This window comes from Lissotriton vulgaris, chromosome 11 (genome assembly GCF_964263255.1).
Source record: "Lissotriton vulgaris chromosome 11, aLisVul1.2, whole genome shotgun sequence".
Lineage (NCBI taxonomy): Eukaryota > Metazoa > Chordata > Amphibia > Caudata > Salamandridae > Lissotriton > Lissotriton vulgaris.
Window position 1 is genome coordinate 393,522,961 of NC_141699.1, and position 27,048 is coordinate 393,550,008.

Below are 27,048 nucleotides of genomic sequence, written 5' to 3' on the forward strand. Positions count from 1 at the left end.
CACTTACAGCCACAAGAACGATACACTGCTCTGCCAAGACACATCAACCCTCATGTGCAGTAGTGCACGTGCACTTACAGCCACAAGAACCATGCACTGCTCTGCCAAGACACATCAACCCTTGCCTGCAGTAGTGCACGTGCACTTACAGCCACAAGAACCACGCACTGCTCTGCTAAGACACATCAACCCTTACCTGCAGTAGTGCACAAGCACTTCCAGCCACAAGAACCATGCACTCCTCTGCCAAGACACAGCAACCCTTACCTGAAGTAGTGCACGTGCACTTCCAGCCACAAGAACCATGCACTGCTCTGCCAAGACACATCAACCCTTACCTGAAGTAGTGCACGTGCACTTACAGCCACAAGAACCATGCACTGCTCTGCCAAGACACATCAACCCTTACCTGAAGTAGTGCACGTGCACTTACAGCCACAAGAACCATGCACTGCTCTGCCAAGACAGATCAACCCTTACCTGCAGTAGTGCACGTGCACTTACAGCCACAAGAACCATGCACTGCTTGCCAAGACACATCAACCCTTACCAGCAGTAGTGCACGTGCACTTACAGCCACAAGAACCACGCACTGCTCTGCCAAGACAGATCAACCCTTACCTGAAGTAGTGCACGTGCACTTACAGCCACAAGAACCATGCACTGCTTGCCAAGACACATCAACCCTTACCAGCAGTAGTGCACGTGCACTTACAGCCACAAGAACCACGCACTGCTCTGCCAAGACAGATCAACCCTTACCTGAAGTAGTGCACGTGCACTTACAGCCACAAGAACCACGCACTGCTCTGCCAAGACAGATCAACCCTTACCAGCAGTAGTGCACGTGCACTTACAGCCACAAGAACCATGCACTCCTCTGCCAAGACACATCAACCCTTACCTGAAGTAGTGCACATGCACTTACAGCCACAAGAACCATGCACTGCTCTGCCAAGACCTGTCAACCCTTACCTGCAGTAGCATACGTGCACTTCCAGCCACAAGAACGATACACTGCTCTGCCAAGACACATCAACCCTTGCCTGCAGTAGTGCACGTGCACTTACAGCCACAAGAACCACGCACTGCTCTGCTAAGACACATCAACCCTTACCTGCAGTAGTGCACAAGCACTTCCAGCCACAAGAACCATGCACTCCTCTGCCAAGACACAGCAACCCTTACCTGAAGTAGTGCACGTGCACTTCCAGCCACAAGAACCATGCACTGCTCTGCCAAGACACATCAACCCTTACCTGAAGTAGTGCACGTGCACTTCCTGCCACAAGAACCATGCACTGCTCTGCTAAGACACATCAACCCTTACCTGCAGTAGTGCACAAGCACTTCCAGCCACAAGAACCATGCACTGCTTGCCAAGACACATCAACCCTTACCAGCAGTAGTGCACGTGCACTTACAGCCACAAGAACCACGCACTGCTCTGCCAAGACAGATCAACCCTTACCTGAAGTAGTGCACGTGCACTTACAGCCACAAGAACCATGCACTGCTTGCCAAGACACATCACCCCTTACCAGCAGTAGTGCACGTGCACTTACAGCCACAAGAACCACGCACTGCTCTGCCAAGACAGATCAACCCTTACCTGAAGTAGTGCACGTGCACTTACAGCCACAAGAACCACGCACTGCTCTGCCAAGACAGATCAACCCTTACCAGCAGTAGTGCACGTGCACTTACAGCCACAAGAACCATGCACTCCTCTGCCAAGACACATCAACCCTTACCTGAAGTAGTGCACGTGCACTTACAGCCACAAGAACCATGCACTGCTCTGCCAAGACAGATCAACCCTTATCTGCAGTAGCATACGTGCACTTACAGCCACAAGAACGATACACTGCTCTGCCAAGACACATCAACCCTCATGTGCAGTAGTGCACGTGCACTTACAGCCACAAGAACCATGCACTGCTCTGCCAAGACACATCAACCCTTGCCTGCAGTAGTGCACGTGCACTTACAGCCACAAGAACCACGCACTGCTCTGCTAAGACACATCAACCCTTACCTGCAGTAGTGCACAAGCACTTCCAGCCACAAGAACCATGCACTCCTCTGCCAAGACACAGCAACCCTTACCTGAAGTAGTGCACGTGCACTTCCAGCCACAAGAACCATGCACTGCTCTGCCAAGACACATCAACCCTTACCTGAAGTAGTGCACGTGCACTTACAGCCACAAGAACCATGCACTGCTCTGCCAAGACACATCAACCCTTACCTGAAGTAGTGCACGTGCACTTACAGCCACAAGAACCATGCACTGCTCTGCCAAGACACATCAACCCTTACCTGAAGTAGTGCACGTGCACTTACAGCCACAAGAACCATGCACTGCTCTGCCAAGACAGATCAACCCTTACCTGCAGTAGTGCATGTGCACTTACAGCCACAAGAACCATGCACTGCTTGCCAAGACACATCAACCCTTACCAGCAGTAGTGCACGTGCACTTACAGCCACAAGAACCACGCACTGCTCTGCTAAGACACATCAACCCTTACCTGCAGTGGTGCACAAGCACTTCCAGCCACAAGAACCATGCACTCCTCTGCCAAGACACATCAACCCTTACCTGAAGTAGTGCACGTGCACTTACAGCCACAAGAACCATGCACTGCTCTGCCAAGACAGATCAACCCTCGCGTGCAGTAGAGCACGTGCACTTCCAGCCACAAGAACGATACACTGCTCTGCCAAGACAGATCAACCCTTACCTGCAGTAGTGCACGTGCACTTCCAGCCACAAGAACGATACACTGCTCTGCCAAGACACATCAACCCTTACCAGCAGTAGTGCACGTGCACTTACAGCCACAAGAACCATGCACTGCTCTGCCAAGACAGATCAACCCTTATCTGCAGTAGTATACGTGCACTTACAGCCACAAGAACCATGCACTGCTTGCCAAGACACATCAACCCTTACCAGCAGTAGTGCACTTGCACTTACAGCCACAAGAACCACGCACTGCTCTGCCAAGACAGATCAACCCTTACCTGAAGTAGTGCACGTGCACTTACAGCCACAAGAACCATGCACTGCTTGCCAAGACACATCAACCCTTACCAGCAGTAGTGCACGTGCACTTACAGCCACAAGAACCACGCACTGCTCTGCCAAGACAGATCAACCCTTACCTGAAGTAGTGCACGTGCACTTACAGCCACAAGAACCACGCACTGCTCTGCCAAGACAGATCAACCCTTACCAGCAGTAGTGCACGTGCACTTACAGCCACAAGAACCATGCACTCCTCTGCCAAGACACATCAACCCTTACCTGAAGTAGTGCACATGCACTTACAGCCACAAGAACCATGCACTGCTCTGCCAAGACCTGTCAACCCTTACCTGCAGTAGCATACGTGCACTTCCAGCCACAAGAACGATACACTGCTCTGCCAAGACACATCAACCCTTGCCTGCAGTAGTGCACGTGCACTTACAGCCACAAGAACCACGCACTGCTCTGCTAAGACACATCAACCCTTACCTGCAGTAGTGCACAAGCACTTCCAGCCACAAGAACCATGCACTCCTCTGCCAAGACACAGCAACCCTTACCTGAAGTAGTGCACGTGCACTTCCAGCCACAAGAACCATTGTTGGACAGGCCACATGAAGGGCCGCTCTCCCCCGGCCCAACCAGGCCTGAGCCCAGTCCCGCAAGTACCACACACCACCATTGCACGTCCTCCGTCCCCTCAGGGACCCCTGCCCTCGAGCCTGCCGACCTCGAGGGTCCGATCCACTGCCGGCCCACGCGCCCAGCCTGGGGCGCCATCTTGGACACTCCACCACGAGGCCGCCTGGCCCCCGATCGACCTCAACCCTGGGCCTGGCCCGGCCTCAGACATTCCGGCACCACCCTCCACCCAGGAGGTGAGCGGGCTACTTGGCAAGTCAATGGGAGAAAGAGGTGCCGATGGCTCTCCCCCACCAAGTGCCGCTCGCCCATCGCCTCCCCGGGCGCTGGCTCCACCCCCCTGCTGGGTGTCTGGACTCCCCCATCCCGGACCTCCCGACCTCCAAGTGCGAGGGTCCGGACATCAAAGCACGCCAGCCCTATAACTGGGGCAGCTCCAGAGCAGGAAGGCAGTTGTATCTTGGAGTCGAGAGACGTAAAGAGGAACTCATCCTGGACGGACTACTGGCGCTGCCATAGCTCTGTCCTGTGCACCATCGTCCTGCCTGTTGGCGCTGCCACAGCCGTCGTAACCTTCATCCTTCATCGTCGTCGGGATCTGCTGGCGTGGCCGCGGACCGTTGTAACCGTCATCTTCCACCGGGACCTGCAGGCTCCGCCGCGGACCGTCGTCCTTCCTTCATCCATCTCGGGACCTGCTTGGCTCCTCCACGGCCCGATCATCTAGAACGCCGAGCTCGAGGATTGAGAGCTATTTTGTACTCATTGGTAACTAAGACTGTCCCGCTACCCCTTTCCTAAACCAGAGACTAGAACCGAGGGGACCCCTGAGTCCAGACCTCCTTGTATCCATCCTCGTAACCTAAGAATTGCATATAAAGTCTCGTTAACCTTCAACCTTGTGTGGTGTCCGTCTGTGGGGGGGAAGTTACTTATCTGTACAGACGTTGGAGACGACTCTCCCTGGAGACCTCTCCCCGTAACCTCGGCCGACCCTCCTGGTCCGTCTAACATTGGTGGCCAGCGGCGCGATCCGAATCACCGCATAAACGTACAGAGAGTAGCTCACCCCACGACGAAGTCACAATGACCACGAAAGAGAGCGGATCAACCGAGAAATTCCAAATGGAGAAATTGGAGGAGTACAACCATCGTGAACTTAAACAATTCTGCATCGAACTGGGTATCGCTACCACCGGACTGAGTACCAAGGACGATTTTAAGCATGCCCTAGAATCTTGGGCAGAAACCGGGGCTGCCGGAACCCCTGATCAAAGCACCGTAGAAAAAACGACCACGGCCCCGGAAGGGCAAAGAACGGGTCTCTCGCAAGGCGAGATCCAGGAAAGAGAAAGGACCCGACTACACGAACTAGAAATGGCCCGACTTAAAATGGACGTTGAACTTAAGTTGGCCGAAAAAAAAATCAACTTAGAGCACCTGCGTCTCCGAGAAGAAAGAGAGGAGAAACAGAGACAAAGGGAGCTCGAGGAAAAAAAACTAGCGTACGAACACGAACGAAACCTAGCCGAGATCAACCTACGCAAGCAGAATAAAGAAGCAGGGGTACCCGAGCGACCCCCCACCTCAGGGGCCACAGACAAAAAGGTACACATCCCCAAGGATGTTGTCCGAGAATACTTCAGAGAGGACGACATCCAGCAATGGTTTAAAGCCTATGAAATCGCTATGACTGCACACCGGATCGATAGAAGCGACTGGGGAGCCGGTCTCTGGGGAAGATTCCTCAACGAGGGCCGCGACACCCTACTACAGCTCCCGGACCACCAGATGACCTCCTACGACCATATGAAAGCGGCCCTCCTCACCCGCTATGGTCTCACACCCGAGATGTACCGTCAGAGGTTCCGAGACTGCACCCGCATCCCGGGTACAACTTGGGTGGACTATGTAACATACTTTAGCCGAGCCTTCGAGGGCTGGATCCGAGGAAGCAACGTCACGACATACGAGCAACTATTTAACCTGATGGTATGGGAGCATCTGTCGAACAATTGCCATGCACTGCTCTGCCAAGACACATCAACCCTTACCTGAAGTAGTGCACGTGCACTTCCTGCCACAAGAACCATGCACTGCTCTGCTAAGACACATCAACCCTTACCTGCAGTAGTGCACAAGCACTTCCAGCCACAAGAACCATGCACTGCTTGCCAAGACACATCAACCCTTACCAGCAGTAGTGCACGTGCACTTACAGCCACAAGAACCACGCACTGCTCTGCCAAGACAGATCAACCCTTACCTGAAGTAGTGCACGTGCACTTACAGCCACAAGAACCATGCACTGCTTGCCAAGACACATCAACCCTTACCAGCAGTAGTGCACGTGCACTTACAGCCACAAGAACCACGCACTGCTCTGCCAAGACAGATCAACCCTTACCTGAAGTAGTGCACGTGCACTTACAGCCACAAGAACCACGCACTGCTCTGCCAAGACAGATCAACCCTTACCAGCAGTAGTGCACGTGCACTTACAGCCACAAGAACCATGCACTCCTCTGCCAAGACACATCAACCCTTACCTGAAGTAGTGCACGTGCACTTACAGCCACAAGAACCATGCACTGCTCTGCCAAGACAGATCAACCCTTATCTGCAGTAGCATACGTGCACTTACAGCCACAAGAACGATACACTGCTCTGCCAAGACACATCAACCCTCATGTGCAGTAGTGCACGTGCACTTACAGCCACAAGAACCATGCACTGCTCTGCCAAGACACATCAACCCTTGCCTGCAGTAGTGCACGTGCACTTACAGCCACAAGAACCACGCACTGCTCTGCTAAGACACATCAACCCTTACCTGCAGTAGTGCACAAGCACTTCCAGCCACAAGAACCATGCACTCCTCTGCCAAGACACAGCAACCCTTACCTGAAGTAGTGCACGTGCACTTCCAGCCACAAGAACCATGCACTGCTCTGCCAAGACACATCAACCCTTACCTGAAGTAGTGCACGTGCACTTACAGCCACAAGAACCATGCACTGCTCTGCCAAGACACATCAACCCTTACCTGAAGTAGTGCACGTGCACTTACAGCCACAAGAACCATGCACTGCTCTGCCAAGACAGATCAACCCTTACCTGCAGTAGTGCACGTGCACTTACAGCCACAAGAACCATGCACTGCTTGCCAAGACACATCAACCCTTACCAGCAGTAGTGCACGTGCACTTACAGCCACAAGAACCACGCACTGCTCTGCTAAGACACATCAACCCTTACCTGCAGTAGTGCACAAGCACTTCCAGCCACAAGAACCATGCACTCCTCTGCCAAGACACATCAACCCTTACCTGAAGTAGTGCACGTGCACTTACAGCCACAAGAACCATGCACTGCTCTGCCAAGACAGATCAACCCTCGCGTGCAGTAGAGCACGTGCACTTCCAGCCACAAGAACGATAGACTGCTCTGCCAAGACAGATCAACCCTTACCTGCAGTAGTGCACGTGCACTTCCAGCCACAAGAACGATACACTGCTCTGCCAAGACACATCAACCCTTACCAGCAGTAGTGCACGTGCACTTACAGCCACAAGAACCATGCACTGCTCTGCCAAGACAGATCAACCCTTATCTGCAGTAGTATACGTGCACTTACAGCCACAAGAACCATGCACTGCTTGCCAAGACACATCAACCCTTACCAGCAGTAGTGCACGTGCACTTACAGCCACAAGAACCACGCACTGCTCTGCCAAGACAGATCAACCCTTACCTGAAGTAGTGCACGTGCACTTACAGCCACAAGAACCATGCACTGCTTGCCAAGACACATCAACCCTTACCAGCAGTAGTGCACGTGCACTTACAGCCACAAGAACCACGCACTGCTCTGCCAAGACAGATCAACCCTTACCTGAAGTAGTGCACGTGCACTTACAGCCACAAGAACCACGCACTGCTCTGCCAAGACAGATCAACCCTTACCAGCAGTAGTGCACGTGCACTTACAGCCACAAGAACCATGCACTCCTCTGCCAAGACACATCAACCCTTACCTGAAGTAGTGCACGTGCACTTACAGCCACAAGAACCATGCACTGCTCTGCCAAGACAGATCAACCCTTACCTGCAGTAGCATACGTGCACTTCCAGCCACAAGAACGATACACTGCTCTGCCAAGACACATCAACCCTTGCCTGCAGTAGTGCACGTGCACTTACAGCCACAAGAACCACGCACTGCTCTGCTAAGACACATCAACCCTTACCTGCAGTAGTGCACAAGCACTTCCAGCCACAAGAACCATGCACTCCTCTGCCAAGACACAGCAACCCTTACCTGAAGTAGTGCACGTGCACTTCCAGCCACAAGAACCATGCACTGCTCTGCCAAGACACATCAACCCTTACCTGAAGTAGTGCACGTGCACTTACAGCCACAAGAACCATGCACTGCTCTGCCAAGACAGATCAACCCTTACCTGCAGTAGTGCACGTGCACTTACAGCCACAAGAACCATGCACTGCTTGCCAAGACACATCAACCCTTACCAGCAGTAGTGCACGTGCACTTACAGCCACAAGAACCACGCACTGCTCTGCTAAGACACATCAACCCTTACCTGCAGTGGTGCACAAGCACTTCCAGCCACAAGAACCATGCACTCCTCTGCCAAGACACATCAACCCTTACCTGAAGTAGTGCACGTGCACTTACAGCCACAAGAACCATGCACTGCTCTGCCAAGACAGATCAACCCTCGCGTGCAGTAGAGCACGTGCACTTCCAGCCACAAGAACGATACACTGCTCTGCCAAGACAGATCAACCCTTACCTGCAGTAGTGCACGTGCACTTCCAGCCACAAGAACGATACACTGCTCTGCCAAGACACATCAACCCTTACCAGCAGTAGTGCACGTGCACTTACAGCCACAAGAACCATGCACTGCTCTGCCAAGACAGATCAACCCTTATCTGCAGTAGTATACGTGCACTTACAGCCACAAGAACCATGCACTGCTTGCCAAGACACATCAACCCTTACCAGCAGTAGTGCACTTGCACTTACAGCCACAAGAACCACACACTGCTCTGCCAAGACAGATCAACCCTTACCTGAAGTAGTGCACGTGCACTTACAGCCACAAGAACCATGCACTGCTTGCCAAGACACATCAACCCTTACCAGCAGTAGTGCACGTGCACTTACAGCCACAAGAACCACGCACTGCTCTGCCAAGACAGATCAACCCTTACCTGAAGTAGTGCACGTGCACTTACAGCCACAAGAACCACGCACTGCTCTGCCAAGACAGATCAACCCTTACCAGCAGTAGTGCACGTGCACTTACAGCCACAAGAACCATGCACTCCTCTGCCAAGACACATCAACCCTTACCTGAAGTAGTGCACATGCACTTACAGCCACAAGAACCATGCACTGCTCTGCCAAGACCTGTCAACCCTTACCTGCAGTAGCATACGTGCACTTCCAGCCACAAGAACGATACACTGCTCTGCCAAGACACATCAACCCTTGCCTGCAGTAGTGCACGTGCACTTACAGCCACAAGAACCACGCACTGCTCTGCTAAGACACATCAACCCTTACCTGCAGTAGTGCACAAGCACTTCCAGCCACAAGAACCATGCACTCCTCTGCCAAGACACAGCAACCCTTACCTGAAGTAGTGCACGTGCACTTCCAGCCACAAGAACCATGCACTGCTCTGCCAAGACACATCAACCCTTACCTGAAGTAGTGCACGTGCACTTCCTGCCACAAGAACCATGCACTGCTCTGCTAAGACACATCAACCCTTACCTGCAGTAGTGCACAAGCACTTCCAGCCACAAGAACCATGCACTGCTTGCCAAGACACATCAACCCTTACCAGCAGTAGTGCACGTGCACTTACAGCCACAAGAACCACGCACTGCTCTGCCAAGACAGATCAACCCTTACCTGAAGTAGTGCACGTGCACTTACAGCCACAAGAACCATGCACTGCTTGCCAAGACACATCAACCCTTACCAGCAGTAGTGCACGTGCACTTACAGCCACAAGAACCACGCACTGCTCTGCCAAGACAGATCAACCCTTACCTGAAGTAGTGCACGTGCACTTACAGCCACAAGAACCACGCACTGCTCTGCCAAGACAGATCAACCCTTACCAGCAGTAGTGCACGTGCACTTACAGCCACAAGAACCATGCACTCCTCTGCCAAGACACATCAACCCTTACCTGAAGTAGTGCACGTGCACTTACAGCCACAAGAACCATGCACTGCTCTGCCAAGACAGATCAACCCTTATCTGCAGTAGCATACGTGCACTTACAGCCACAAGAACGATACACTGCTCTGCCAAGACACATCAACCCTCATGTGCAGTAGTGCACGTGCACTTACAGCCACAAGAACCATGCACTGCTCTGCCAAGACACATCAACCCTTGCCTGCAGTAGTGCACGTGCACTTACAGCCACAAGAACCACGCACTGCTCTGCTAAGACACATCAACCCTTACCTGCAGTAGTGCACAAGCACTTCCAGCCACAAGAACCATGCACTCCTCTGCCAAGACACAGCAACCCTTACCTGAAGTAGTGCACGTGCACTTCCAGCCACAAGAACCATGCACTGCTCTGCCAAGACACATCAACCCTTACCTGAAGTAGTGCACGTGCACTTACAGCCACAAGAACCATGCACTGCTCTGCCAAGACACATCAACCCTTACCTGAAGTAGTGCACGTGCACTTACAGCCACAAGAACCATGCACTGCTCTGCCAAGACAGATCAACCCTTACCTGCAGTAGTGCACGTGCACTTACAGCCACAAGAACCATGCACTGCTTGCCAAGACACATCAACCCTTACCAGCAGTAGTGCACGTGCACTTACAGCCACAAGAACCACGCACTGCTCTGCTAAGACACATCAACCCTTACCTGCAGTAGTGCACAAGCACTTCCAGCCACAAGAACCATGCACTCCTCTGCCAAGACACATCAACCCTTACCTGAAGTAGTGCACGTGCACTTACAGCCACAAGAACCATGCACTGCTCTGCCAAGACAGATCAACCCTCGCGTGCAGTAGAGCACGTGCACTTCCAGCCACAAGAACGATAGACTGCTCTGCCAAGACAGATCAACCCTTACCTGCAGTAGTGCACGTGCACTTCCAGCCACAAGAACGATACACTGCTCTGCCAAGACACATCAACCCTTACCAGCAGTAGTGCACGTGCACTTACAGCCACAAGAACCATGCACTGCTCTGCCAAGACAGATCAACCCTTATCTGCAGTAGTATACGTGCACTTACAGCCACAAGAACCATGCACTGCTTGCCAAGACACATCAACCCTTACCAGCAGTAGTGCACGTGCACTTACAGCCACAAGAACCACGCACTGCTCTGCCAAGACAGATCAACCCTTACCTGAAGTAGTGCACGTGCACTTACAGCCACAAGAACCATGCACTGCTTGCCAAGACACATCAACCCTTACCAGCAGTAGTGCACGTGCACTTACAGCCACAAGAACCACGCACTGCTCTGCCAAGACAGATCAACCCTTACCTGAAGTAGTGCACGTGCACTTACAGCCACAAGAACCACGCACTGCTCTGCCAAGACAGATCAACCCTTACCAGCAGTAGTGCACGTGCACTTACAGCCACAAGAACCATGCACTCCTCTGCCAAGACACATCAACCCTTACCTGAAGTAGTGCACGTGCACTTACAGCCACAAGAACCATGCACTGCTCTGCCAAGACAGATCAACCCTTACCTGCAGTAGCATACGTGCACTTCCAGCCACAAGAACCACGCACTGCTCTGCTAAGACACATCAACCCTTACCTGCAGTAGTGCACAAGCACTTCCAGCCACAAGAACCATGCACTCCTCTGCCAAGACACAGCAACCCTTATCTGAAGTAGTGCACGTGCACTTCCAGCCACAAGAACCATGCACTGCTCTGCCAAGACAGATCAACCCTTACCTGCAGTAGTGCACGTGCACTTACAGCCACAAGAACCATGCACTGCTTGCCAAGACACATCAACCCTTACCAGCAGTAGTGCACGTGCACTTACAGCCACAAGAACCACGCACTGCTCTGCTAAGACACATCAACCCTTACCTGCAGTGGTGCACAAGCACTTCCAGCCACAAGAACCATGCACTCCTCTGCCAAGACACATCAACCCTTACCTGAAGTAGTGCACGTGCACTTACAGCCACAAGAACCATGCACTGCTCTGCCAAGACAGATCAACCCTCGCGTGCAGTAGTGCACGTGCACTTACAGCCACAAGAACCATGCACTGCTCTGCCAAGACAGATCAACCCTTATCTGCAGTAGTATACGTGCACTTACAGCCACAAGAACCATGCACTGCTTGCCAAGACACATCAACCCTTACCAGCAGTAGTGCACTTGCACTTACAGCCACAAGAACCACGCACTGCTCTGCCAAGACAGATCAACCCTTACCTGAAGTAGTGCACGTGCACTTACAGCCACAAGAACCATGCACTGCTTGCCAAGACACATCAACCCTTACCAGCAGTAGTGCACGTGCACTTACAGCCACAAGAACCATGCACTGCTCTGCCAAGACAGATCAACCCTTACCTGCAGTAGTGCACGTGCACTTACAGCCACAAGAACCATGCACTGCTTGCCAAGACACATCAACCCTTACCAGCAGTAGTGCACGTGCACTTACAGCCACAAGAACCACGCACTGCTCTGCTAAGACACATCAACCCTTACCTGCAGTAGTGCACAAGCACTTCCAGCCACAAGAACCATGCACTCCTCTGCCAAGACACATCAACCCTTACCTGAAGTAGTGCACGTGCACTTACAGCCACAAGAACCATGCACTGCTCTGCCAAGACAGATCAACCCTTACCTGCAGTAGTGCACGTGCACTTACAGCCACAAGAACCATGCACTGCTTGCCAAGACACATCAACCCTCGCGTGCAGTAGAGCACGTGCACTTCCAGCCACAAGAACGATACACTGCTCTGCCAAGACAGATCAACCCTTACCTGCAGTAGTGCACGTGCACTTACAGCCACAAGAACCACGCACTGCTCTGCCAAGACACATCAACCCTTACCTGAAGTAGTGCACGTGCACTTACAGCCACAAGAACCATGCACTGCTCTGCCAAGACAGATCAACCCTTACCTGCAGTAGTGCACATGCACTTACAGCCACAAGAACCATGCACTGCTTGCCAAGACACATCAACCCTCGCGTGCAGTAGAGCACGTGCACTTCCAGCCACAAGAACGATACACTGCTCTGCCAAGACAGATCAACCCTTACCTGCAGTAGTGCACGTGCACTTACAGCCACAAGAACCATGCACTCCTCTGCCAAGACACATCAACCCTTACCTGAAGTAGTGCACGTGCACTTACAGCCACAAGAACCATGCACTGCTCTGCCAAGACAGATCAACCCTTACCTGCAGTAGCATACGTGCACTTCCAGCCACAAGAACGATACACTGCTCTGCCAAGACACATCAACCCTCGCGTGCAGTAGAGCACGTGCACTTCCAGCCACAAGAACGATACACTGCTCTGCCAAGACAGATCAACCCTTACCTGCAGTAGTGCACGTGCACTTACAGCCACAAGAACCACGCACTGCTCTGCCAAGACAGATCAACCCTTACCAGCAGTAGTGCACGTGCACTTACAGCCACAAGAACCATGCACTCCTCTGCCAAGACACATCAACCCTTACCTGAAGTAGTGCACAAGCACTTCCAGCCACAAGAACCATGCACTCCTCTGCCAAGACACATCAACCCTTACCAGCAGTAGTGCACGTGCACTTACAGCCACAAGAACCATGCACTGCTCTGCCAAGACAGATCAACCCTTACCTGCAGTCGTGCACGTGCACTTCCAGCCACAAGAACGATACACTGCTCTGCCAAGACACATCAACCCTCGCGTGCAGTAGAGCACGTGCACTTCCAGCCACAAGAACGATACACTGCTCTGCCAAGACAGATCAACCCTTACCTGCAGTAGTGCACGTGCACTTACAGCCACAAGAACCACGCACTGCTCTGCCAAGACAGATCAACCCTTATCTGCAGTAGCATACGTGCACTTCCGACCACAAGTACCAATCACTGCTCTGCCAAGACACATCAACCCTCATGTGCAGTAGAGCACATGCACTTCCAGCCACAAGAACGATACACTGCTCTGCCAAGACACATCAACCCTTGCCTGCAGTAGTGCACGTGCACTTACAGCCACAAGAACCACGCACTGCTCTGCTAAGACACATCAACCCTTACCTGCAGTAGTGCACAAGCACTTCCAGCCACAAGAACCATGCACTCCTCTGCCAAGACACAGCAACCCTTACCTGAAGTAGTGCACGTGCACTTACAGCCACAAGAACCATGCACTGCTCTGCCAAGACACATCAACCCTTACCTGAAGTAGTGCACGTGCACTTACAGCCACAAGAACCATGCACTGCTCTGCCAAGACAGATCAACCCTTACCTGCAGTAGTGCACGTGCACTTACAGCCACAAGAACCATGCACTGCTCTGCCAAGACAGATCAACCCTTACCTGCAGTAGTGCACGTGCACTTACAGCCACAAGAACCATGCACTGCTCTGCCAAGACAGATCAACCCTCGCGTGCAGTAGTGCACGTGCACTTACAGCCACAAGAACCATGCACTGCTTGCCAAGACACATCAACCCTCGCGTGCAGTTGTGCACGTGCACTTACAGCCACAAGAACCATGCACTCCTCTGCCAAGACAGATCAACCCTTACCTGCAGTAGTGCACGTGCACTTACAGCCACAAGAACCATGCACTGCTTGCCAAGACACATCAACCCTCGCGTGCAGTAGAGCACGTGCACTTCCAGCCACAAGAACGATACACTGCTCTGCCAAGACAGATCAACCCTTACCTGCAGTAGTGCACGTGCACTTACAGCCACAAGAACCACGCACTGCTCTGCCAAGACAGATCAACCCTTATCTGCAGTAGCATACGTGCACTTACAGCCACAAGAACGATACACTGCTCTGCCAAGACACATCAACCCTCATGTGCAGTAGTGCACGTGCACTTACAGCCACAAGAACCATGCACTGCTCTGCCAAGACACATCAACCCTTGCCTGCAGTAGTGCACGTGCACTTACAGCCACAAGAACCACGCACTGCTCTGCTAAGACACATCAACCCTTACCTGCAGTAGTGCACAAGCACTTCCAGCCACAAGAACCATGCACTCCTCTGCCAAGACACAGCAACCCTTACCTGAAGTAGTGCACGTGCACTTCCAGCCACAAGAACCATGCACTGCTCTGCCAAGACACATCAACCCTTACCTGAAGTAGTGCACGTGCACTTACAGCCACAAGAACCATGCACTGCTCTGCCAAGACACATCAACCCTTACCTGAAGTAGTGCACGTGCACTTACAGCCACAAGAACCATGCACTGCTCTGCCAAGACAGATCAACCCTTACCTGCAGTAGTGCACGTGCACTTACAGCCACAAGAACCATGCACTGCTTGCCAAGACACATCAACCCTTACCAGCAGTAGTGCACGTGCACTTACAGCCACAAGAACCACGCACTGCTCTGCTAAGACACATCAACCCTTACCTGCAGTAGTGCACAAGCACTTCCAGCCACAAGAACCATGCACTCCTCTGCCAAGACACATCAACCCTTACCTGAAGTAATGCACGTGCACTTACAGCCACAAGAACCATGCACTGCTCTGCCAAGACAGATCAACCCTCGCGTGCAGTAGAGCACGTGCACTTCCAGCCACAAGAACGATAGACTGCTCTGCCAAGACAGATCAACCCTTACCTGCAGTAGTGCACGTGCACTTCCAGCCACAAGAACGATACACTGCTCTGCCAAGACACATCAACCCTTACCAGCAGTAGTGCACGTGCACTTACAGCCACAAGAACCATGCACTGCTCTGCCAAGACAGATCAACCCTTATCTGCAGTAGTATACGTGCACTTACAGCCACAAGAACCATGCACTGCTTGCCAAGACACATCAACCCTTACCAGCAGTAGTGCACGTGCACTTACAGCCACAAGAACCACGCACTGCTCTGCCAAGACAGATCAACCCTTACCTGAAGTAGTGCACGTGCACTTACAGCCACAAGAACCATGCACTGCTTGCCAAGACACATCAACCCTTACCAGCAGTAGTGCACGTGCACTTACAGCCACAAGAACCACGCACTGCTCTGCCAAGACAGATCAACCCTTACCTGAAGTAGTGCACGTGCACTTACAGCCACAAGAACCACGCACTGCTCTGCCAAGACAGATCAACCCTTACCAGCAGTAGTGCACGTGCACTTACAGCCACAAGAACCATGCACTCCTCTGCCAAGACACATCAACCCTTACCTGAAGTAGTGCACGTGCACTTACAGCCACAAGAACCATGCACTGCTCTGCCAAGACAGATCAACCCTTACCTGCAGTAGCATACGTGCACTTCCAGCCACAAGAACGATACACTGCTCTGCCAAGACACATCAACCCTTGCCTGCAGTAGTGCACGTGCACTTACAGCCACAAGAACCACGCACTGCTCTGCTAAGACACATCAACCCTTACCTGCAGTAGTGCACAAGCACTTCCAGCCACAAGAACCATGCACTCCTCTGCCAAGACACAGCAACCCTTATCTGAAGTAGTGCACGTGCACTTCCAGCCACAAGAACCATGCACTGCTCTGCCAAGACACATCAACCCTTACCTGAAGTAGTGCACGTGCACTTACAGCCACAAGAACCATGCACTGCTCTGCCAAGACAGATCAACCCTTACCTGCAGTAGTGCACGTGCACTTACAGCCACAAGAACCATGCACTGCTTGCCAAGACACATCAACCCTTACCAGCAGTAGTGCACGTGCACTTACAGCCACAAGAACCACGCACTGCTCTGCTAAGACACATCAACCCTTACCTGCAGTGGTGCACAAGCACTTCCAGCCACAAGAACCATGCACTCCTCTGCCAAGACACATCAACCCTTACCTGAAGTAGTGCACGTGCACTTACAGCCACAAGAACCATGCACTGCTCTGCCAAGACAGATCAACCCTCGCGTGCAGTAGTGCACGTGCACTTACAGCCACAAGAACCATGCACTGCTCTGCCAAGACAGATCAACCCTTATCTGCAGTAGTATACGTGCACTTACAGCCACAAGAACCATGCACTGCTTGCCAAGACACATCAACCCTTACCAGCAGTAGTGCACTTGCACTTACAGCCACAAGAACCACGCACTGCTCTGCCAAGACAGATCAACCCTTACCTGAAGTAGTGCACGTGCACTTACAGCCACAAGAACCATGCACTGCTTGCCAAGACACATCAACCCTTACCAGCAGTAGTGCACGTGCACTTACAGCCACAAGAACCATGCACTGCTCTGCCAAGACAGATCAACCCTTACCTGCAGTAGTGCACGTGCACTTACAGCCACAAGAACCATGCACTGCTTGCCAAGACACATCAACCCTTACCAGCAGTAGTGCACGTGCACTTACAGCCACAAGAACCACGCACTGCTCTGCTAAGACACATCAACCCTTACCTGCAGTAGTGCACAAGCACTTCCAGCCACAAGAACCATGCACTCCTCTGCCAAGACACATCAACCCTTACCTGAAGTAGTGCACGTGCACTTACAGCCACAAGAACCATGCACTGCTCTGCCAAGACAGATCAACCCTTACCTGCAGTAGTGCACGTGCACTTACAGCCACAAGAACCATGCACTGCTTGCCAAGACACATCAACCCTCGCGTGCAGTAGAGCACGTGCACTTCCAGCCACAAGAACGATACACTGCTCTGCCAAGACAGATCAACCCTTACCTGCAGTAGTGCACGTGCACTTACAGCCACAAGAACCACGCACTGCTCTGCCAAGACACATCAACCCTTACCTGAAGTAGTGCACGTGCACTTACAGCCACAAGAACCATGCACTGCTCTGCCAAGACAGATCAACCCTTACCTGCAGTAGTGCACGTGCACTTACAGCCACAAGAACCATGCACTGCTTGCCAAGACACATCAACCCTCGCGTGCAGTAGAGCACGTGCACTTCCAGCCACAAGAACGATACACTGCTCTGCCAAGACAGATCAACCCTTACCTGCAGTAGTGCACGTGCACTTACAGCCACAAGAACCATGCACTCCTCTGCCAAGACACATCAACCCTTACCTGAAGTAGTGCACGTGCACTTACAGCCACAAGAACCATGCACTGCTCTGCCAAGACAGATCAACCCTTACCTGCAGTAGCATACGTGCACTTCCAGCCACAAGAACGATACACTGCTCTGCCAAGACACATCAACCCTCGCGTGCAGTAGAGCACGTGCACTTCCAGCCACAAGAACGATACACTGCTCTGCCAAGACAGATCAACCCTTACCTGCAGTAGTGCACGTGCACTTACAGCCACAAGAACCACGCACTGCTCTGCCAAGACAGATCAACCCTTACCAGCAGTAGTGCACGTGCACTTACAGCCACAAGAACCATGCACTCCTCTGCCAAGACACATCAACCCTTACCTGAAGTAGTGCACAAGCACTTCCAGCCACAAGAACCATGCACTCCTCTGCCAAGACACATCAACCCTTACCAGCAGTAGTGCACGTGCACTTACAGCCACAAGAACCATGCACTGCTCTGCCAAGACAGATCAACCCTTACCTGCAGTCGTGCACGTGCACTTCCAGCCACAAGAACGATACACTGCTCTGCCAAGACACATCAACCCTCGCGTGCAGTAGAGCACGTGCACTTCCAGCCACAAGAACGATACACTGCTCTGCCAAGACAGATCAACCCTTACCTGCAGTAGTGCACGTGCACTTACAGCCACAAGAACCACGCACTGCTCTGCCAAGACAGATCAACCCTTATCTGCAGTAGCATACGTGCACTTCCGACCACAAGTACCAATCACTGCTCTGCCAAGACACATCAACCCTCATGTGCAGTAGAGCACATGCACTTCCAGCCACAAGAACGATACACTGCTCTGCCAAGACACATCAACCCTTGCCTGCAGTAGTGCACGTGCACTTACAGCCACAAGAACCACGCACTGCTCTGCTAAGACACATCAACCCTTACCTGCAGTAGTGCACAAGCACTTCCAGCCACAAGAACCATGCACTCCTCTGCCAAGACACAGCAACCCTTACCTGAAGTAGTGCACGTGCACTTACAGCCACAAGAACCATGCACTGCTCTGCCAAGACACATCAACCCTTACCTGAAGTAGTGCACGTGCACTTACAGCCACAAGAACCATGCACTGCTCTGCCAAGACAGATCAACCCTTACCTGCAGTAGTGCACGTGCACTTACAGCCACAAGAACCATGCACTGCTCTGCCAAGACAGATCAACCCTTACCTGCAGTAGTGCACGTGCACTTACAGCCACAAGAACCATGCACTGCTCTGCCAAGACAGATCAACCCTCGCGTGCAGTAGTGCACGTGCACTTACAGCCACAAGAACCATGCACTGCTTGCCAAGACACATCAACCCTCGCGTGCAGTTGTGCACGTGCACTTACAGCCACAAGAACCATGCACTCCTCTGCCAAGACAGATCAACCCTTACCTGCAGTAGTGCACGTGCACTTACAGCCACAAGAACCATGCACTGCTTGCCAAGACACATCAACCCTCGCGTGCAGTAGAGCACGTGCACTTCCAGCCACAAGAACGATACACTGCTCTGCCAAGACAGATCAACCCTTACCTGCAGTAGTGCACGTGCACTTACAGCCACAAGAACCACGCACTGCTCTGCCAAGACAGATCAACCCTTATCTGCAGTAGCATACGTGCACTTACAGCCACAAGAACGATACACTGCTCTGCCAAGACACATCAACCCTCATGTGCAGTAGTGCACGTGCACTTACAGCCACAAGAACCATGCACTGCTCTGCCAAGACACATCAACCCTTGCCTGCAGTAGTGCACGTGCACTTACAGCCACAAGAACCACGCACTGCTCTGCTAAGACACATCAACCCTTACCTGCAGTAGTGCACAAGCACTTCCAGCCACAAGAACCATGCACTCCTCTGCCAAGACACAGCAACCCTTACCTGAAGTAGTGCACGTGCACTTCCAGCCACAAGAACCATGCACTGCTCTGCCAAGACACATCAACCCTTACCTGAAGTAGTGCACGTGCACTTACAGCCACAAGAACCATGCACTGCTCTGCCAAGACACATCAACCCTTACCTGAAGTAGTGCACGTGCACTTACAGCCACAAGAACCATGCACTGCTCTGCCAAGACAGATCAACCCTTACCTGCAGTAGTGCACGTGCACTTACAGCCACAAGAACCATGCACTGCTTGCCAAGACACATCAACCCTTACCAGCAGTAGTGCACGTGCACTTACAGCCACAAGAACCACGCACTGCTCTGCTAAGACACATCAACCCTTACCTGCAGTAGTGCACAAGCACTTCCAGCCACAAGAACCATGCACTCCTCTGCCAAGACACATCAACCCTTACCTGAAGTAGTGCACGTGCACTTACAGCCACAAGAACCATGCACTGCTCTGCCAAGACAGATCAACCCTCGCGTGCAGTAGAGCACGTGCACTTCCAGCCACAAGAACGATAGACTGCTCTGCCAAGACAGATCAACCCTTACCTGCAGTAGTGCACGTGCACTTCCAGCCACAAGAACGATACACTGCTCTGCCAAGACACATCAACCCTTACCAGCAGTAGTGCACGTGCACTTACAGCCACAAGAACCATGCACTGCTATGCCAAGACAGATCAACCCTTATCTGCAGTAGTATACGTGCACTTACAGCCACAAGAACCATGCACTGCTTGCCAAGACACATCAACCCTTACCAGCAGTAGTGCACGTGCACTTACAGCCACAAGAACCACGCACTGCTCTGCCAAGACAGATCAACCCTTACCTGAAGTAGTGCACGTGCACTTACAGCCACAAGAACCATGCACTGCTTGCCAAGACACATCAACCCTTACCAGCAGTAGTGCACGTGCACTTACAGCCACAAGAACCACGCACTGCTCTGCCAAGACAGATCAACCCTTACCTGAAGTAGTGCACGTGCACTTACAGCCACAAGAACCACGCACTGCTCTGCCAAGACAGATCAACCCTTACCAGCAGTAGTGCACGTGCACTTACAGCCACAAGAACCATGCACTCCTCTGCCAAGACACATCAACCCTTACCTGAAGTAGTGCACGTGCACTTACAGCCACAAGAACCATGCACTGCTCTGCCAAGACAGATCAACCCTTACCTGCAGTAGCATACGTGCACTTCCAGCCACAAGAACGATACACTGCTCTGCCAAGACACATCAACCCTTGCCTGCAGTAGTGCACGTGCACTTACAGCCACAAGAACCACGCACTGCTCTGCTAAGACACATCAACCCTTACCTGCAGTAGTGCACAAGCACTTCCAGCCACAAGAACCATGCACTCCTCTGCCAAGACACAGCAACCCTTACCTGAAGTAGTGCACGTGCACTTCCAGCCACAAGAACCATGCACTGCTCTGCCAAGACACATCAACCCTTACCTGAAGTAGTGCACGTGCACTTACAGCCACAAGAACCATGCACTGCTCTGCCAAGACAGATCAACCCTTACCTGCAGTAGTGCACGTGCACTTACAGCCACAAGAACCATGCACTGCTTGCCAAGACACATCAACCCTTACCAGCAGTAGTGCACGTGCACTTACAGCCACAAGAACCACGCACTGCTCTGCTAAGACACATCAACCCTTACCTGCAGTGGTGCACAAGCACTTCCAGCCACAAGAACCATGCACTCCTCTGCCAAGACACATCAACCCTTACCTGAAGTAGTGCACGTGCACTTACAGCCACAAGAACCATGCACTGCTCTGCCAAGACAGATCAACCCTCGCGTGCAGTAGAGCACGTGCACTTCCAGCCACAAGAACGATACACTGCTCTGCCAAGACAGATCAACCTTTACCTGCAGTAGTGCACGTGCACTTCCAGCCACAAGAACGATACACTGCTCTGCCAAGACACATCAACCCTTACCAGCAGTAGTGCACGTGCACTTACAGCCACAAGAACCATGCACTGCTCTGCCAAGACAGATCAACCCTTATCTGCAGTAGTATACGTGCACTTACAGCCACAAGAACCATGCACTGCTTGCCAAGACACATCAACCCTTACCAGCAGTAGTGCACTTGCACTTACAGCCACAAGAACCACGCACTGCTCTGCCAAGACAGATCAACCCTTACCTGAAGTAGTGCACGTGCACTTACAGCCACAAGAACCATGCACTGCTTGCCAAGACACATCAACCCTTACCAGCAGTAGTGCACGTGCACTTACAGCCACAAGAACCACGCACTGCTCTGCCAAGACAGATCAACCCTTACCTGAAGTAGTGCACGTGCACTTACAGCCACAAGAACCACGCACTGCTCTGCCAAGACAGATCAACCCTTACCAGCAGTAGTGCACGTGCACTTACAGCCACAAGAACCATGCACTCCTCTGCCAAGACACATCAACCCTTACCTGAAGTAGTGCACATGCACTTACAGCCACAAGAACCATGCACTGCTCTGCCAAGACCTGTCAACCCTTACCTGCAGTAGCATACGTGCACTTCCAGCCACAAGAACGATACACTGCTCTGCCAAGACACATCAACCCTTGCCTGCAGTAGTGCACGTGCACTTACAGCCACAAGAACCACGCACTGCTCTGCTAAGACACATCAACCCTTACCTGCAGTAGTGCACAAGCACTTCCAGCCACAAGAACCATGCACTCCTCTGCCAAGACACAGCAACCCTTACCTGAAGTAGTGCACGTGCACTTCCAGCCACAAGAACCATGCACTGCTCTGCCAAGACACATCAACCCTTACCTGAAGTAGTGCATGTGCACTTCCTGCCACAAGAACCATGCACTGCTCTGCTAAGACACATCAACCCTTACCTGCAGTAGTGCACGTGCACTTACAGCCACAAGAACCATGCACTGCTTGCCAAGACACATCAACCCTTACCAGCAGTAGTGCACGTGCACTTACAGCCACAAGAACCACGCACTGCTCTGCTAAGACACATCAACCCTTACCTGCAGTAGTGCACAAGCACTTCCAGCCACAAGAACCATGCACTCCTCTGCCAAGACACATCAACCCTTACCTGAAGTAGTGCACGTGCACTTACAGCCACAAGAACCATGCACTGCTCTGCCAAGACAGATCAACCCTTACCTGCAGTAGTGCACGTGCACTTACAGCCACAAGAACCATGCACTGCTTGCCAAGACACATCAACCCTTACCAGCAGTAGTGCACGTGCACTTACAGCCACAAGAACCACGCACTGCTCTGCTAAGACACATCAACCCTTACCTGCAGTAGTGCACAAGCACTTCCAGCCACAAGAACAATGCACTCCTCTGCCAAGACACATCAACCCTTACCTGAAGTAGTGCATGTGCACTTACAGCCACAAGAACCATGCACTGCTCTGCCAAGACAGATCAACCCTCGCGTGCAGTAGAGCACGTGCACTTCCAGCCACAAGAACGATACACTACTCTGCCAAGACAGATCAACCCTTACCTGCAGTAGTGCACGTGCACTTCCAGCCACAAGAACGATGCACTGCTCTGCCAAGACAGATCAACCCTTATCTGCAGTAGTATACGTGCACTTCCAGCCACAAGAACGATGCACTGCTCTGCCAAGACAGATCAACCCTTACCTGCAGTAGTGCACGTGCACTTACAGCCACAAGAACCATGCACTGCTTGCCAAGACACATCAACCCTTACCAGCAGTAGTGCACAAGCACTTCCAGCCACAAGAACCATGCACTCCTCTGCCAAGACACATCAACCCTTACCTGAAGTAGTGCACGTGCACTTACAGCCACAAGAACCACGCACTGCTCTGCCAAGACAGATCAACCCTTACCAGCAGTAGTGCACGTGCACTTACAGCCACAAGAACCATGCACTCCTCTGCCAAGACACATCAACCCTTACCTGAAGTAGTGCACGTGCACTTACAGCCACAAGAACCATGCACTGCTCTGCCAAGACAGATCAACCCTTACCTGCAGTAGCATACGTGCACTTCCAGCCACAAGAACGATACACTGCTCTGCCAAGACACATCAACCCTTACCTGAAGTAGTGCACGTGCACTTCCAGCCACAAGAACCATGCACTGCTCTGCTAAGACACATCAACCCTTACCTGCAGTAGTGCACAAGCACTTCCTGCCACAAGAACCATGCACTCCTCTGCCAAGACACATCAACCCTTACCTGCAGTAGTGCACAAGCACTTCCAGCCACAAGAACCATGCACTCCTCTGCCAAGACACATCAACCCTTACCTGAAGTAGTGCACGTGCACTTCCAGCCACAAGAACCATGCACTGCTCTGCCAAGACACATCAACCCTCACGTGCAGTAGAGCACGTGCACTTCCAGCCACAAGAACGATACACTGCTCTGCCAAGACACATCAACCCTTGCCTGCAGTAGTGCACGTGCACTGCCAGCCACAAGAAACATACACAGCTCCGACAATGTACCTAAGACCTGACCAGGGTTAGCCTATGCTATTCTAATACAAGAGTCACGCACAGCTCTGCCTCTGCACACCAGCCCGTAACTGCGCGACTGCCCCTGCAAATCCGTTCATAAAAACCATGCCTGAGCTCCAGAAGCACACGGTAGTCCACAAACAGGTCTACCGATGCATTCATCATGCAGTGCCAAGAGCTCCGTATATCGACACCAATGCGCCTCATTTCTGAGATGGCCAAGCTGTTGCAGTACTAGGTGACACAACTCTTAAACTCCACCTCGGTCCTGAACTCCAGTTCTACCTGCAGTGCTGGGGCCCACCTACAGCTCTGCATATACAACTCCATCCTGATCGCACTGGTCCTTGTCCCTAAAGAGACCCCACTCAGTTCTGTCAGAGCAGGTTAATTAATCTTAAAGCAAATCACTCCCTCCCGTTTCAGAATTAAGGCCAACACAGCTCTTCCAATGCACCTCAGTCCTAGCCTAAAGCATCCCTGAGATGCCACTGCTGGAGCCCAGCGGACGCCTGCTGATGCCCCGCTACCACGACCTGAAGCCCCGCTCAGATTCCTACAATGCGGCCCACACACGGCTCTGCACTGCCTCTCATTCCTGCCCTGTGTTACCCCGAGGCGCCGGGTCAAGAACTGGCACAGCTTGGCCACAGCACCTGAATCCTGATTGAAAGGCAGTGCCCCCTGACCTGAAACAACACGGATCCAGACTGTAGCCCTGGCACAAGCACCGCGCTGCCAATGCACCTCAGCCTTCACTAGCAGCATCCTTTGCTGTGCTAGAACGGAGACCCACCCCCATCCGTAACAATGCACCTTAATCCTTACCTGTGCCTCGGGCTCTCTGGCTGGCAGATAATGTGAGTGTGTGGGGAGGTAGGGCTTTGGGGCGGGTGAAGGGGCTAGGCTCTGGTGATCACAGTCGCTTCCCGCCCATGCCTGTCAGAGGGAACCGAGTGTCGTCTCCTGCCCGCTGCACACAGACCGTGCATCTCTCAGGGACACACACAGCCCTCCCCGCCTCTTATAGCAGCAGCTGCGAGCGCTGCCTCTGAGGGTCCCTCCCCCATTAAAGGCGAGGACGCTTTAAGAGGATGCGAGGCGGACAAAAACACGGGCGAGAGCACCTAAATCCGCTGGAATTGGAAACCGGGGGCGGGGGTGGAGGGTGGGGGGTTGTTATCGGTGTCCCATGCACCGGTTTAGTGGTGAATGTGTACACAAATGTAAAAGCTTCATTAGTGCGTGTGATTTTATGCGTGGGGTCTATTCGTTGCTTCTGTATCCATTTCGCACGCCCTTAATACTACGTATATATAGCTATAAGGTCTTCTCGGAGGTCTCTCTCAAACACAGGCCCCTTGGCGTGCCATTATATATGCATTGTAAGATAAGCAGGCCACACACATATATCTGTGTGTGGAAAACACTGTGTCGAATGCTGATTTTTTTCTATAATGATGAATATACTGGACCTCAAGTGGATCACCCCCTCCCCTCCCTCAGCAATGGAAATAAATTGCAGACAGCGGATATGGTTGCCATGCTGTTTTATTTAATTGCTATTGTTAAAAACAAAGGTGTTTAAACATAAACAGAACAAAAGGGGTTTACATATGTGCACCGAAATGAGTTCACACAACTAGGACTTGTGAAAGGGTTTCTTCGAAAAGTGATTCTAGAATGCATTATGTGAGGCATAAAGCAGTGTTTTCTTAAGTCTGCTATTCTCTACTGAGGTAATAACACCTTTGTAGTGTAGTAATAAATGTGTAAATCAGTACAGTTTGCAAGTAAACGTTCAAAATATTGTGTTATGTAGTCACATTTACTTTAACTGGAATGGTGTGTGTGTTTGTGTATATATATGCATATGGCTGGGTTCAAACTGGAATGGCATGGTGAGCAAAAAAAACGATGGATTTAGGCCCAGATCTCTGTACTGGGGTAAATGTATGACATTGTTCTGCATTCTGTCCATCAACTGTTGTTTTTGCATTTGTCACCCCGAGTGGGACGGGTATGCTCAGACGTGAGTCCCTTGCTCTCCATGCCACTGGAATCAAGCTATCCTGGCTGATGAGGACTGAAAGCCCGAAACCAGTCCTAGGATGCTTATTTCCAGTCCAGGGAGGGCCTGGCTTGGCAGTTCGGGCTGGACTTTTCCCATGGGGCACAGGGTCAAGACTGATTTGCATATGGCTGGGTTCAAACTGGAATGGCATGGAGAGCATAAAAACACTGCAGCCGAAACGCGTCCTGTCTGGTGAGGCCTGGTGAAATAAACAAATCTTGATCTTTGTCCGCCCCAGAGTGCCATTTCTTTCTTGAGTTTGAAAGATTGCTGGAGCATTTTGACAAGCGCTAGCAGGGAGAAAATATATATATATATATATATATATATATATATATATATATATATATATATCCTACTGCCGGTCGCCAGTAGGTAGTTATAGTTAGGATTATTTTGTATAGGGAATTCGCAACATTCTATTGGGAATAACTTTGGCGCCGGTTGAGGAATCTGCCTGAAATTTCTCCACAAATTTGCCTCGCGGCGCTCCGCTCCTTCCCTGAAAGTTTGAGGGGGATTCGTCAAGCGGGGGCAG

The 27,048-nt window shown here is 52.0% G+C and overlaps 1 protein-coding gene across 1 annotated transcript in view; it reads right to left on the reverse strand.

Moving 5' to 3' along the window:
• The window catches only part of LOC147679853 (protein transport protein Sec24C-like), a 257,445-nt gene extending 231,938 nt beyond the window's left edge, over nt 1-25,507 (reverse strand). The window contains exon 1 of the mRNA XM_086943414.1: nt 25,265-25,507. The gene's annotated coding sequence lies outside the window, so the exon portion shown is untranslated. The remainder of the gene's footprint in view (nt 1-25,264) is intronic.
• Nucleotides 25,508-27,048: the final 1,541 nt, after the last annotated feature.